This window comes from Lissotriton helveticus, chromosome 8, assembly GCF_964261635.1.
Source record: "Lissotriton helveticus chromosome 8, aLisHel1.1, whole genome shotgun sequence".
Taxonomy (NCBI): domain Eukaryota; kingdom Metazoa; phylum Chordata; class Amphibia; order Caudata; family Salamandridae; genus Lissotriton; species Lissotriton helveticus.
Window position 1 is genome coordinate 1590258571 of NC_136069.1, and position 15742 is coordinate 1590274312.

Below are 15742 nucleotides of genomic sequence, written 5' to 3' on the forward strand. Positions count from 1 at the left end.
ATCCAAAAAGGACGGGGCTTAGTGACTGTCAAATGGCGAGCGGAACGAGCCAGAATTTCCGCGAACGCCCCGGCAGGCAGCCGAGGAAGTCTTAGAGGGAGGAGGTCGGGAGCCCACCCCGCCTCCTCACGCGCCCGACACGCCTGTCTTACTGGCATGCTACTGGGCCACCGCTGAGCGTACTGTTGTTGTTTGCTGGGTCGGAACTGAAACTAGGTTAATCGCACAACCCATGGCGACGTTTGAACCTGCCCCGGGATCACTAGATTGTCTGCCTGCGGTGAATGCAGTATCCCCCCGCCCACCGGGTCATGCCTGCCCATGATCATTCCCGGCTTGACCCCGTGTGGGTTCTCATATGTGCGAAGGGTTGGGGGAAGGCAAGCCGCGGAGCTCCCTTTGCATTTCTGCATGGTGGTGGCACGTGCGCGACCTGGCACGCTGTCTCGGGATCTGTGCCACTTGACTAAGCCTCTGTGCACGTTGAGTGAACCCCCAGTTCTCATCCCCACTAGTGGGCAGTCCCCCAGGCCAGTTTGCTTAGCCCGGTCATTACCGAGGCTTCTGTGTACCTGAGGGCGAGGAAAGTGTCGTGGTTGGTCCCGGCACGTCCAGGCTAGCATCCTGGGCACAGGGCACTCAAACGGGTCATGCGGCACTGGGGCAATACAAGGCCAAGCTCCCGGGTCAACGCTTACCGCGGGAGTGGTGGGGCGGGTTGGATTGATGCGGGCGCTGTTCACCCCACCCCCCTCTAGCTTGGCGTGGTTTTGCTGACTGCTTCCACGGGGCTTTTCCAGGAGCAGCCGATGGTCGTGGGAGTGTTCATCCACCCCCCCCCCCACCTCTGGGGCGCCCCACTTCGGTGTGTGCCGCGTTCCGCCCGAACGGGCCACTCTACCTGGGGGGCCCATAGGGTGTACACTTTTTGCAGCCAGCCAAGTTGCTGAACGCGGTTCCGGTCGGTCTCCGTGTGCCTTCTGGGCGGGAGCGCTCACTGCCACGGAGTGGGGGGTGAGCAGCAGTACAATCGGGCTCCGTCCTCCGTTGCAAACCGGAGGGGGAGGTTAGTGGGGCAGCCTGGTGGTGCTATGGCTTGTTGACAGGGCTCTGTCACGCAAGCGGGGGGAAGGCAGAGAACGCATGGCTCCCCCGCCGCGATGCTTCCATGCCTACTGGCGCCATCCTTCACAGCTGGTGGTCGAGCTAGCTCAGTGTGTAGTAGCCAGAGGAAGTTATGGCCTCCCTCCTATCACCGGAGGGCTATCAAATGGCGCAATTAAGGGGACTGATCACCACGCCAGCTGTTGTTTCTGTGCCCGGATGAGTTCACCCCGTTGTGCACCCAAGGCGCTATGTAGCACTCTCCCCCCTTGCCCCGGCAGGCAGGACACAGGCGTGGGGGTCAACACGCTCCAGAGGTGCAGGGCGTAGGAGGCGGCCCACGGCATATTAACATGCAAGTGGTAGCGTAGCGGTGGAGGGAGCCCCGGAAGAAGAGAGAGCCCCGCCGCCTATTGCTGCGGAGGAGGCGCGAGGCACACTGCCGGTGCCTGCCCCCGCCGCTTCTGAAGAGGGAGCCGACCAGCGAGGAAGGGAGACCGGCCGCGCAACAGAGAGAGACCCCCCTCCCCCCTGAGCCGGTAAGTGAAGACAGCTGGTATTTTTCGCTTTTCTTGCCTCTGTTCCCTGATTGTGCTTGTTTTTGTTGCCTCAGTTCCCTGCTTGTGCTCGGTTTTCTTGCCTCTGTTCCCTGCTTGTGCTCACTTTTCTTGCCTCTGTTCCCTGCTTGTGATTGTTTTTTCTTGCCTCGGTTCCCTGCTTGTGCTCGCTTTTCTTGCCTCTGTTCCCAGCTTGTGATCGTTTTTTCTTGCCTCTGTTCCCTTCTTGTGATCGTTTTTTCTTGCCTCTGTTCCCTGCTTGTGATCGCTTTTTCTTGTTTTAAGGATACCAGCAAGAGGATTGAATAAAATATTTGTTCCTACTTAGCCATGTATTTTTTAACCCTAGATCAGGCCCTCCCATTTTTATACCACCCATTTCTTTATAGTATTTGACAAAAAGTGCTCCCACGTCTCCGTCGGTCGTATCACACCCCATCCCGAAGCAGGGTGAGAAGAACCCTATTATAAAGCATGCCACCAAGGGAAATCTTGGTGAGTGAGGGTTATTTTAAGAAAACTTTCTGTTTTCTAACTACAAAGAGTAGGGGAAAGATAGTCCATTTAGTGCAGAGGGACTCTTCTTGGTTGTTACATTAAGCATGGGAGGCTGAGTCCTCTGTATCCCGGCCTCTATCTCCCCCTTTTTGATTTACGCTACCAGGGGTGCCAACATGTTTCGTGCTCATGAGTAGAAACCCATTACTGCATAAACGCCCCCCTCAGCCCATGGTGCAACATTGACAACTGCACAATTACAGCATCTATGGGTGTAAAATACAGGCACTTTAACTCTTGAAAAGCACATGCTCGTATATGTCACTACTATTTTATAGTGCTACTTTGCATATGTAATTATATATTTTTTGGTAATGACACTTTACTGTGCTTGCTGCAGAGCATGGGTACCCACACATCAAAATGTCATTTTACCTGGGCTCTTGAGGCTACTGGCTCGGGATATAGGTGGCAGTGATGCGACAGAGGGCCCAGGAAGCTGCCCACTGCAGCCCCCATCGGATGGGGGTTCTCTAAACAGGATTCTTTAAGGGTGCTCCCACCACCCAACTACAAACCATAGTGACAGAACTCTCAAGTTGCCCAGATTTATGCGTAAGTAGCCAGTCCAGGTTTGTTATTTTATTGCATGCTTGTATTTGTAGTCCTGTTTAATCCATTATTTATCTAGGACTACAAGCCCCAGAATTCAGTGAAAAGTCCTGAACTGGAGGAGCTACTCGTGCATGGAACCGGGAAAAGTGAGGACTCTGCAGCACAAGCTGCTTCTAAAGTATCTCTGAAAACCAAGATCCTTTTACAGGTGTTCTTGGGAGCATGTGAAGGGGTGGGAAAAGGCAGTGAAATTTCACATGACGAGTCTGCTATCTGAAGGCTTGACAACAGCTTTGCATTATGGTACTTTGAGTCCTGTTAATATTCCGAGTTCTCTGGTGTCATATGGTTAGGCACGGGGAGTTCGCCTTGTCCAAGATTCTTCTTTACATTCTGGCATTTGTAGTCCTGATTTTAAAATGGTGTCACTAGGACTACAAATCCCAGACTGCGTAGAAAATTCCTGGATTGGACCAGTTACTCGTTCATGGAACTGGGATATTTTAGAACTTTGCACATTGTCCATATGAAATACAGTATCTATAGCATGCTTTTATAATGTTAGACTTAACTTCACGACAGCATTTGAAATGTTAAATATGTCAACATATGAGAATAAAAGGCAGCAAAGAACAGCAAGGGTTGTACACATTTCTTGGGCGACATGTATGACCCATATTCACCCAAGTCCCTTTACCATTTCGGGTCAAATCCGTACAATATATTTTAATTTATACCCTGGATTTTTTTTAAAAGAAGAAAACAACACACAGAAATAGTGTTTGGCCTCCCCTGCTATCCTGTTCTTACTTCCTGCGGGTTATATATTGGAAGTTTCCTGAGATGCAGTGAAAAGCATTGCTTAGTATCAGACTTTGTTTACATTTCTTATAGGATATAGCTTCAAACGCACCACAATGTTCTCGCTTGCAGGTAATAATTTATATTTTAGGTTATTATTGTGCAAGTAGTTGTTATGCATTTTGAGGGCCTGCCTAAACGAATTCACTAAAGTTGGGCTTCACAAGAAAAATCTGAAGACCTCTAATACTAAAACTAAAATCCCAAAATCTTGGACCAGATGATTTAGAGGAGAGTTAATCTCTCGCTGCTGTCATCTGCAGTGCTCTACAAGTATTGTAACACATGCCAGCTCAGGCCCATACATTTGAACCAAAATATCTCAGAAAGGACAACACAGTGCAGTAACTAGCTGAGTGGACAAGACAAGGAACAGAAGAAATAGCATAAATAGCTTACTGAAAACCATAATCTGTGCGCCTGTCCCTCACACCGCTTCATGCACTGCACTGCAACACCCCGTGTCCCATAACACGACAAACACACCTCGGTGGTCATCACGCAAGACATAGAAACACTTCCCACATAAGATCAAAACAAAGACTACATCCTTCCAATCATAGGGGTAATAAGCGCTTTGTAAATGTCGCAGTACAATACTGTATTGTATTAGTAACCTCTAGTTGGCATAGATTTCCAGGAGTACTTTTGGGATTCTTTGTGAATCCTATGAAAGTTTGAAAGTTTACTCCAAAAAGTAAATCTTTGGAAAGAAGTTGCTGATTTTTCTGAGATGCATATTGTGACTTAGCCCAGAGGTAAAAAAAAAAAAAGACTACCTTGATTGGGGAGGCATGCGTTAATGAAACTAAATATGCAAAGTATAACATTCAATGCAATCTTTAACTGGGTTGTAGAAAGCGGAGTTTCAAACGTGCTCGGTGTCCATAAAAATCCTGCAAAACCGGTCCCTTGGAACCTAATGATCCAGTCTTCTGAGAAGCGTAAATGTAAATACCCTGGAACTATCGGTACATCAGCACCTGCTGGCGCCTGGAGGACCGCCAGCAGAGCCAGATACAATGAGTCTGTTATAGAACAGCCACCAAGGAATCCGAAGAGGTGGGCAACCGAGGTAAGCAGTGCTGGCCCAAAAGGAACCTGGCCCCAGAGCAACAACTGCACCATGATGATATCCTGAGAGCAAAGGAAGGGAGGCCAGGCAAAGACCAGCGTGTGTGCAACAACCAAAGTCAAAAGAATTAGAAAAGACAGAAAACAACCATGTTATGTTATGTTATTTGGAGTTTTATTAAGCGCTCAGCTACTCGAACCGAGTGTCCCGGCGCTATCAGACCCAACACAACACGACCATGACAATAGAGGAGGATTATTTGCAGAACAGCCACGTTTTAAGCTCTTTCCTAAAAGACAATAGATTCTCGCTTCTTCTTAGTGACAGTGGCAGTGCATTCCAAGCCCGGGGTGCAAGATATTTAAAAGAGCGACCCCCGGTGCGAGCGCGCCTAACTGCCAGGACAGTGGCCAGGGACAGAGACGCAGAACGTAATGCTCTAGGCGGACAGTGAAATCCCATCCTCTTCCTTAGGTAGCCAGCACCTGAGCCAAGGAGTGCCCTGAATGCCATGGTCAGTGTCTTAAACTCGATGCGTTTCCGTATCGGTAGCCAATGAAGGGATTTCAACAGCCGAGTTCTGCACAACCTGCAAACGCGATAGGAGATACTCAGGGAGGCCGAGGTAGAGCACGTTGGCATAATCGAGCCTGGATCCTACCAAGGCTTGCACCATACTTTTCCTGTGGGCAATGGATAGGAGAGGGAGAAATTTCCTGAGCATTTTTAGTATCCTGAAGCATTGTCCCACCAGTCCCAGAATCTGAGGTTTGAGGGTCAGACCATGAGGTACTCTCAGGAACAAATGCCTGGCCTGGCCGAATTTCTGTGCTCGAGTGGGACCCCACAAAGGGCTGTGAAATGCCCTGAGGTAGTCAAAAGATCAGAGCAGGAAAGCGTCAATTACTTAAATAATGTACCATATATTCTTTGTCCACCAGAAAGATCAGCTGCTGGCAGGATAACATCAAACTGCAGACTAAGAAGTGAAAAAAAGAAAAAAACAAGACAGCAGGCCTTTTCCATCGATGGACCGAGGAACCGGAACAACATCCCGCGTCCATCCGCACGGTCCCAGCACAGCTCAAATTTAGGAATGGGCTTGAAGCCTCACCTCCTTAAAGAACACTTCACCACAATGCAGGGTCAACCACAACCAGGTTCCTCTCCTCATACTACTCGTTCACTCTATGCTGGTCTTTGACCACGCCCAGCACAATCCACTCCCTTGTGATTGGTTCGCACTACAGCGATAACATATATATATATATATATATATATATAAATATATATATATATATATACACACACACACACATATATATATATATATATTTTTTTTTTTTTCACAAAGGCTCAGCTTTCGAAGGATCACTCGGCAACAGGCCAGTTAAAAAACTGTTTTTTATTGCATTCCAGGATGAATACCAATCTCCGTCATTTCTTGCAGTCCGCCCGACGTGTTTCAGTGCACTTCGCACTTTCCTCAGGGGCAATTGGCAAAACAATGTTGAAGGCAGTTCAAGCTAGCATTTTAGTAGTGCAGCCTGGGTGCTTTGTAGCACGTGATCTCCAAATACTTATGGGAGTTGTAGTCATTCCTGCCATTAGTGAAACCCACAGTGGGTCCTTTTAGTCCAATTAAATTAAAGACTTTCACAGCGCTATTTGATGTCCATTCACTGTGATTTTAAAAGCACTTCAGTGTGCTCCGGTTTTTGGATTCTCCCGCATTGGTAGCAGCCTGCTGTTGCCGAGTGATCCTTCGAAAGCTGAGCCTTTGTGAAAAACAAATCTACACGACAGCTGCCTCGTGGAAGGAGCACCGCCTCAGCAAGGTAGGGGGTCGGTCTGCAGGGACTGTCCCTGATGGAAATGGCGACAGCAACATTCTATTGGGAATAACTTTGGCGCCGAATGAGGGATCTGCCTGTAATTTTCCTTAACTTTGCCTCGCTGCGCTCCGCTCCTTCCCTGAAGGTTTCGGGGGGATCCGTCAAGCGGGGGCCGAGATAAAAGGGGGTCCCAAAACGTGTTTTCCAATTCCAATCAAGATGGCTTCTGGTGTGCCATACTTTTTTCATAAGTAAGACTGTTAGTGCTCTAGTTGTTCTTTAGAACACTCTGGGACATTCTGTCATTGGGCTATACTTGGGCTACATCTGGGTGCTATTTGGGCTACATTTGGGCTCTTTTGTCTCTGGTGGCCATCTTGGGAGACTGCATGTCAGAATTTTTTAATGAAATAGAAGAGGATTTGAGAAGTCACTCAAAATGTGCCCTAATTTTTCTTTCTGCAGCACTAATCATACTTTCTATGGCAAAATATACCCCCTCATTTTGTTCCTTTTTAAATTAAATGTTTTAAGAGTTACCACTTTATTCCAATCAAGATGGCTTCAGGTGTGCCATACCTTTGTAATAAGTAGGACTGTTAGCGCTCTAGTTGTTCTTTAGAAAACTCTGGGAAGCTGCAGTAGAACACAAAGGAATCAACTGACAGTCTCTGTCCTTGTTGGATGTACATGTTTTACTGAGAATGTCAGACTTCATTCTCACATGACTGAGAAAGATAATGTGAATTTACAGGACAATATGCTTTCAGTTTAGCTTATAGATCCCCTTCCAAACCACTGTGGGAAAAGCATAGGATAATAGTTTTCTTTCAAACATGATTCATGATATCCCAGCAGAAGGCTTTTTCACATGGTAAAATCACCTTAGAACACACCACAATTCCTAAAATGAGTATGGTACCATCAACAAATGATTTATAATGTAACTAAAGTCCTAAAACCTTCTATTAACTGCAATGCTTTGTAATGAGGTGCTATCATGTATATTGGTCCCAAGATGGCTGCCAACACTTCTTGGATGAAGTGCTGACAGCCAATCAGATCTCACAATGAGATGTGTGGTTAGGCTCCGTCCAGATATATATGTGTTTTTGAAGTTAATTTTCACAAAAACCACTGGAGCAATTTTCACCAAATATAGAAAAGGCACTTCTGCGTACCAGTCCCTACAATTTTGCAAAGTTTGGTGTAATTCCATTCAGCAGCAGTTCGGGCTGTAGCCTTGTCTATTCGTCCTATGGAAATTAACATGGGGAAAACACGTTTTGGGACCCCCCTTTTTTCTCGGCCCCTGCATGACGAATCCCCCCGAAACTTCCAGGGAAGAAGCGGAGTGGAGCTGGCCTAAATTTTGGAAAATTACACGCAAATTCCTCAACCGGCGCCAAAGTTATTTCCAATAGAATGTTGCGGATTTCCTATGGTAGCTAGGTCCTAACAATATATACCTATTGGTTATCGCCAGTAGGTAATATACATTTATATATATATGTACAGACATACATACGGACAACAGCGAGCAATGATGCAGAGTAATATACAATTTCTGTACTACCCCGCCCTGTAATTACTTAATTGTTCATCCTTTCCCTATTTCCACCCATGTGTTTATGCATATTCTCAAATAATGCCCCTGCAGAGCCTAAGGTGGCATTGGCGGGAAGGCTGCCACGCTGTTGCGGCCTTGCAGGCCCCACATCCGCGAATCTCGCATGCACCCCTCCACCAGATTTAGAATTTCCTACCTCACTTTTGGCTTGTGTGCAATGTTGGCCGGACTGCCAATAAAATGGCAACTTAGCTAATGCTGATCGCTGGCGGCCAAGATAAGAGGCGGATCACCTGCCTTAAGTAAGGCGGGGATTCCAAAACCGAGGAGATGATGGTTCCCCACCAGCTGGTATACCAGCGACATGTTTCCGACTGCAGATAAGGCCATATCTCTATATCTCCATCAATGCAAACTAAGCGCTTCCCCCTCCTGTAAACCCTGTGGGGACATGGAGCAGGGCATTCAGGAAACCTGATAATTCCTGGTGCTCTTTCTGTTAACGATCCCCGTAAATAAAGGCCAGAATGAGAATAAGCCTTCACTTCCATGAACCCATCAAACAAAGAGTGAACTCATGCGGGGCTAGATTCATTGCTTGATGCCCTCTACGGCTTCAGATCTATGTTCTTGAACATGGCTGCTTTAGCATATAGTCAGGCCTCTTGCTGACGTGGAACCACCGTCCTACTACATCTTCAACACTTCCCTATCCACAATCCTTGAATTTGAGTTTGAAAGTATTTGTAAAGCGCACTGCGACCAAGCGGCTTCCTGGCGCTAATAGATAGAGAGTATCAGATGGAGGAGGCAGCCAGGGAATTACAGAATGGTGAAGGCTTGGGCAAACAGGTGTGTTTTGAGCGCCTTACGGAAATGGGGGTAAACAGTGATAACCTGTATGGTAAGCGGAAGACTGTTCCAGAACCGGGGAGCAAGAACAGAAAATCTGGTGCCACCAGTTCTGGATTTGCGAAAACAAGGAACATTAAGAAGTGCCTGACTAGAAGATCGGAGGGTGCGACTAGGAAGGTAATGGGTGATAAGGGAGTTGATGAAAATGGGGGCAGTGCGGGCACGGGCCATGAAAACTAGACATCCCATCTTGAAAAGGGTTCTTTGCAAGATGGGAAGCCAATGGAGGGATTTGAGGAGAGGGGTAGTGTGATGATATTTAGGGAGTCGGTGGACAAGCAGGGCTGCCTGGTTTTGGATGGTCTGAAGGCGCCGAAGCTCATAGGCGGGGATGCCCGCGTACAGGCAGTTCCCGTAGTCCAACCGGGAGACGATCATGGCAAGGACGATTATTTTGAGGGCATCAAAAGAAAAGAAGCGGGAAACCTTGCGAATAATCCTGAGGGACAGAAAACAAGACGATACAACAGAGCTAACCTGAGGACGCATGGAGAGGTCCCGACTGATTTTAATGCCAAGAGTTTTTACCGTTGCCGAGGGGACCGGAGGAGGGCCGAAGATGGAAGGCCAGAGGGCAGGCGTCCAGTGACTGATGGCACCACCAGTCAGGACTAGCTCCGTTTTGTCCGGGTTAAGCTTGAGGTGGTTTTGGTTCATCCACTCAGAAATGAAAGTGAGCACAGTTTGAAGTTTAAGGGAGGAGTCAAGAGTGGGGGAAAGATCAAAGATCAGCTGAAGGTCATCAGCGTAATTATACACAGAGACCTCCATGCTGAGTAGAGAGACAATAGGTATTTATTGTGCTTTTTCCAACCCTACTGGCCCTCGGCAGTGTATTACAGCTACTGCTAAAACCTCTATGTCATTATCCTATCTCCCAGAGCTCTCTATGGAGGAGTTTGATAAACTTGTTATCAGAGTGAAATCAGGCTCGCCTATAGACCCTCTGCGGCCCTCACAATTCAGGGAATCCCCTTCTTTCTGTCTTCCCCCGCTTTGTGAGCTTATTAATTTGTCTCTGTCTTCGGGTTCTGTACCTTGTGCCTGGAAACAGGCACAGGTAATTCCCATTCTGAAGAAATCTACTTTAGACCCCGAAAAAGCTGAAAGCTACCGTCCCATTTCTCTCCTCCCGTGGGCTGCCAAACTGACTGAGGCTTACGTAAATACCATTCTAGCAAACCATCTCCATTCTGCGAATATTTTAGATCCTACGCAGAATGGCTTTAGGCCCGGTCACAGTACTGAGACTGCGCTCCTGTACATGGCTGAACATCTTCGCATGCTGGTGGATTCGGGTCAAACGGCGGCACTTGTGCTTCTCGATCTAAGTGCCGCCTTGGACACTGTCTCCCATGACACTTTACTCCAACGTCTGGTTGAGGCTGGGGTGGATAAGTTGGCCCTTGAATGGTTCAGATCCTTTCTATCTGATCGCTCCTTCAGGGTCATCACTCCCCCTTTCGAATCCAAACCACATGCGATTGCCCAGGGAGTACCACAGGGATCGGCTTTAAGCCCCACCCTATTTAATCTTTATGTCCAGCCGCTAGCTGATGTCGCCATGCGTGGGAACCTCTCCATCGTGTCCTACGCAGACGACACTCAGCTGGCGGTTGCGATTAGTGGGGCTTCCGATCTTGAGGCAGCTAAGTTCCGTGAGGGACTTATATCTGTGGCCCACTGGATGAATGACAATTTCCTGCAATTGAACGCTAAGAAAACCGAGGTGCTCATTGTGGGGAAACAAATTCATCTGTGGGGCGATAGCTGGTGGCCTCAAGAGCTCGGCCCCACTCCTACCCCTGTTACTGAAGTAAACAATCTTGGGGTGTGGTTTGACTCCCAATTGAGCTTCTCCACCCATACTAAAAAGACTGCTGCATCCTGTTTTGGGATTTTGCGCCAGCTTCGGTCCACCTTTAAATATTTTGACGCTCCCACTTGTCAACTTATCGTGCAAGCCATGATCCTGTCCAAACTGGATTATGCTAGCTCTCTTTTTCTTGGAGTCAATCAGGCTGAGCTCTTTCGCCTTCAACGCGTCCAGAACGCTGCCGCCAGGGCTCTGGTTGGCTTGCCCAAATTTTGCTCAGCTAGGAAAACCATCTACAATCTCCATTGGCTCCCAGTGGCACAGAGAATAAAGTTTAAATCTTTGATTTTGACTTTCAAAATCTTTAAACTTTCTTCCCCTCAGATTCTCCAGCATCTTATCTCTCCCTATGTGCCAGCTCGCACTCTGAGGTCCTCTGCTCTCCATCTTGCCACAGTTCCTCGTTTTAAGAGATCCAGGATTGGCGGACGCTCTTTTCAAGTCCTTGCTGCCAAGTTATGGAACTCCTTGCCTGCTCATATTCGTGCCATCGAGGGGCTCTTTGCTTTTAGGAAGGCGGTTAAAACCTTCCTCTTTCCTTTAGCTCCTTAGTTCTGCTGTTGTTGTGTTGTGTTTCTCTCTCTCTGTCCGGTTTTAAGGTTCTGTTCTCGCGCCAGGACGCCCCTTTGCTGGGGCATCTGTGCGCGTAATAAATCCGGATAACATAACATAACATAACATAAGGGGGTAGATGTATAAATTAAAAAGAAGGGGGGAGAGGGAGGAACCTTGGGGGACTCCACAAGGCACCGGGCGAGGGGGGGCAGAGAAGCCTGAAAGGCGAACAGCCTGCGTCCTACCCTGAAGGAACGAGGAGAGCCAGGAAAGGGCAGCGCCCTGAATGCCCGCCGCCCTGACACGGCCGAGAAGGATGGAGTGGTCGACCGTGTCAAAAGCGTCGGACAAATCAAGGAGCACCAGGGCCTGAGGAGAATTGGAGTCCGCCTTGCTCTTCAATTCATCAAGAACAGAAGTGACTACCGCTTCAGTCGAATGGACTGGGCGGAAGCCAGCTTGATGGGAGGCGAGAAGATGGTTATCCTCCAAATAGGTCGACAGGCATGAGGTAATGTGGCTCTCCAAGATTTTGCCAAGGTAGGGGAGCAGGGAAATGGGCCTAAAATTGGCAAGGAGGGAGGGGTCAGAGCCAGTTTTTTTTTAAATAGGGATGACTGTAGCAAATTTGAACGAGGATGGGACTATGCCCTGGGAAATCGACGTGTTGAGGAGGGACAAGGGGGGGTCAGGGCACCCAGTGAACAGCTCTCTTAGTATGAGAGCCGGGCCACAGTCAGCGGGAGAGCCTGACTTGACCTTCCCGAGCAAGGCGAGGAAAGAATCCCTCGAGATAGGGGGATAGTGATTAAGAGAGGAAAGCAGGGGGGGGAAGAGGGGCGGCGGGGAGAGGGAGAGAAGGTGGGGGGATGTTGCGTTTGATATTGTCGATCTTCTCGAGAAAAAAGTCATTGAGGGACAGGCAGAGGGATTCAGAGGGGGCAGGGTTGGGGTTGACTATCAGAAGTGGCCAGGTTGTGGACGATGGAGAAGATCTCCCTAGATTTGTTGGTGGCAGATACAACTTTTCCCGAGAAGTATTGTAACTTAGCTGAAAGGATGGCTCCTTTATAATTTTTCAGGAGGGACCTGTAACGGTCCCTCAGGAGGGGACAATAGGTGCGTCTCCACTGTCGCTCTGCTTGCCGAAGGGCCAATTTAAGGGTTTTAAGATCACAAGAGAACCATTTGTTGGCATCGTGGAGACGGCACGCTTTGACCCTCCTGAGAGGAGCGACCAGGTAGCAAGAAGAGGAGAGCCAAGAATTGATGGAGTCAACCTGTGAGTCAAGGGGGAGGTCTGATAGGTCAGGGAGGGAGGTCACCAGAGAAGAGTGAAGGGCATTAAGATCCACCCGATTCCAATTTCGTGCAAGAACGTTCTTGGGAAGGGGGGGCTTGTTAGTGACTGAAAGATCAATGGAAAAGGAAATAATCGAGTGGTCCGACCAAAGACAGGGGAAAATGGTGGTGGACGATATAGTACGGCCAGATGACCAGATCTGGTCAAGGGCATGCCCACGGATATGAGTGGGAGTATGGATATGAGAAGTAAAGTTGAAACAGCGGAGTGTATCAGAAACATCTTTGGAAGTCTGGTCTTCCCTAGGGTCACCAGGCCAGTAGTTGAAGTCCCCCAGTAGGAGAACGGATTAATTATTAATCGCCAAGGTGGCCAACAAGTCTTGCAGAGCGGGCAAAAAGTGGGGCATAGTTTGGGGAGGGCGGTAGAGAAGGACTATAGTAAGAGGGGCAAGAAGGTTCGTGGAGCGGGCGACTAAAAAGTCCACATTGGATATTGGGGGATGGGCCAACGGTTGAAACTGTAGATGGGACCGAGCGATCAGGGCCACGCCTCCATCAACCCTGCCGTCAGGGCGATCTGCCCGGAGGATATAGTAGGGGGCAGGCAGGGCCGATAGGACATCAGGCATGGAGTCGGCAGAAAACCAAGTTTCCGTGAGGAACAATAAGTCCGGGGACTCAGAGTCGAGAAGGTTGAACAGTTCCAATTGGTGTTTTCCAGCCGAGCGGGTATTGAGAAGGTAGGCGGAGGCCAAGGTGTGCGGGGAGTAGGAAGGGGTGGGGGAGCAGACCGCGTGAGGGCCAGATGAGGGCATAGACAGAGAGGAAGTAGCAGGAGCTGGAGGAGATATAGCAATATCAAGGTCTACAATGCGGGCCGAAATTGAAGGCCTAATAGGCCAGTTGCCTTGAAGGGCGAGGAGCTGCACAGAGGTATATGGTAAAAATGGTGCAGGGTCAGTGGCCCCTGGTCCCGGTCGGGCGCGGACAGGCGCAGACGGGCGCAGACGGGCTCGCAGACGGGCTCGCAGACGGGCTCGCAGACGGGCTCGCAGACGGGCTCGCCTTCGGCGCTGCGCCCGTCCGCTGCGCTTCCGGGGAGGGGGAGCCATTTTGTAGTAATCAGGGTGGGAGGGCCGAGCAAGTAGTCTGCTCGCCCTCTGACTCACCCAAGATGGCGCTGGTGTTTCTCAAGCAGCCTTAGATCAGCTGCTGTGGCCTCAGCTTCAAGCACGAGCAAGAGCCGTCAAAGGTAGGAAATGCACAGAGAATAGTATGCAAAGTTAAAAACACAAGAAACACACGTTTATAGTTTTAAAATAAATCTGAGCTTAAATGGTGCTGCTGTTCCCGTCTCACGCCTCAGGAACCAAGTGACCGGTCTATCAATGGGGAGAGTGCCGAGAGACTAAGCTTTTGTAGTAATCAGGGTGGGAGGGCCGAGCAAGTAGTCTGCTCGCCCTCTGACTCACCCAAGATGGCGCTGGTGTTTCTCAAGCAGCCTTAGATCAGCTGCTGTGGCCTCAGCTTCAAGCACGAGCAAGAGCCGTCAAAGGTAGGAAATGCACAGAGAATAGTATGCAAAGTTAAAAACACAAGAAACACACGTTTATAGTTTTAAAATAAATCTGAGCTTAAATGGTGCTGCTGTTCCCGGCTCACGCCTCAGGAACCAAGTGACCGGTCTATCAATGGGGAGAGCGCCGAGAGACTAAGCTTTTGTAGTAATCAGGGTGGGAGGGCCGAGCAAGTAGTCTGCTCGCCCTCTGACTCACCCAAGATGGCGCTGGTGTTTCTCAAGCAGCCTTAGATCAGCTGCTGTGGCCTCAGCTTCAAGCACGAGCAAGAGCCGTCAAAGGTAGGAAATGCACAGAGAATAGTATGCAAAGTTAAAAACACAAGAAACACACGTTTATAGTTTTAAAATAAATCTGAGCTTAAATGGTGCTGCTGTTCCCGGCTCACGCCTCAGGAACCAAGTGACCGGTCTATCCTTACTTCCACTGTGGTTGGTCTGTATAGTGCACATCATTTCCCCCAAACTTTGTAATGGGTGTCTGTACCCTGCAAGACTGTCCGTCTAGCGGTACGGAATGGCTTATTTCTATATCATTGCAAAAGCCAGTGTGACAATGTTTAAATAGTAACATGCACTGGCAAACCCAGTAGCTGACCTTTTCTAACAAGGAATAGAGCTACTGGTTTTGCTCAAAGCTTGTTTGAAAGAAGAACATAGATTCCAAAGTGGCTGCTGGCGCATCATTACAATTTCGAATACATTTGCACACACAGGCAGCCATCTTATAGTGCTTTTACTTTATGATACAAACATTTACTGTTGTCAGACCATGCATAAAAATCCATGGGTGGCCAGATTGGAATGGTAAATACAACCAACTGATGATGTGCAAACTAAAAAAGAGCAAGCCACCAGTAGCACTGTGTAACTGCCAATCACTTGTAAAAAATAATTAAAAAAACATACCAATATTAGTTAGGACCCTGGGTAGAAGGGTAGCTGCGGGGTAGCAATGGACGGTTGGGGGAGTAAATGTAAGAAAATGAAGCAGGGAGTGGAATAGGGAGGTATAAGAAGCAACAAACGACGGATGGGGGGGAGACTGTGAGAAGCAAGAATAGATCAGAAGGGGGAGTGCAAGAAAAGCCATGTAGTGCTAGAAGAAAAACGAAAAAGCAGTTCATCCAATCAGTAGAGGACGGATAGCTCTCTCATCACCGAGATAGTAAAGCTGAAATGCTCCAGGGCCACGCAGAACAAGCGCAATAATAGGGAGAAAAATCACTGAATCAAAAGCAGGAACAGTGAATCATAAGACACTGATATAATCATGAGCAATGGGCTCATCCAATCATGAGTAAGGGGCCCACCCAATCAAGAGCAAGGGGCCCACCCAATCAAGAGCAAGGGGCCCACCCAATCAAGAGCAAGGGGCCCACCCAATCAAGAGCAAAGGA

General features: G+C 48.6%; 1 protein-coding gene across 12 annotated transcripts in view; it reads right to left on the minus strand.

Moving 5' to 3' along the window:
• The window catches only part of ARAP1 (ArfGAP with RhoGAP domain, ankyrin repeat and PH domain 1), an 800765-nt gene that overhangs the window by 475412 nt on the left and 309611 nt on the right, over positions 1 to 15742 (minus strand). The gene's annotated exons all lie outside the window — the stretch shown is intronic.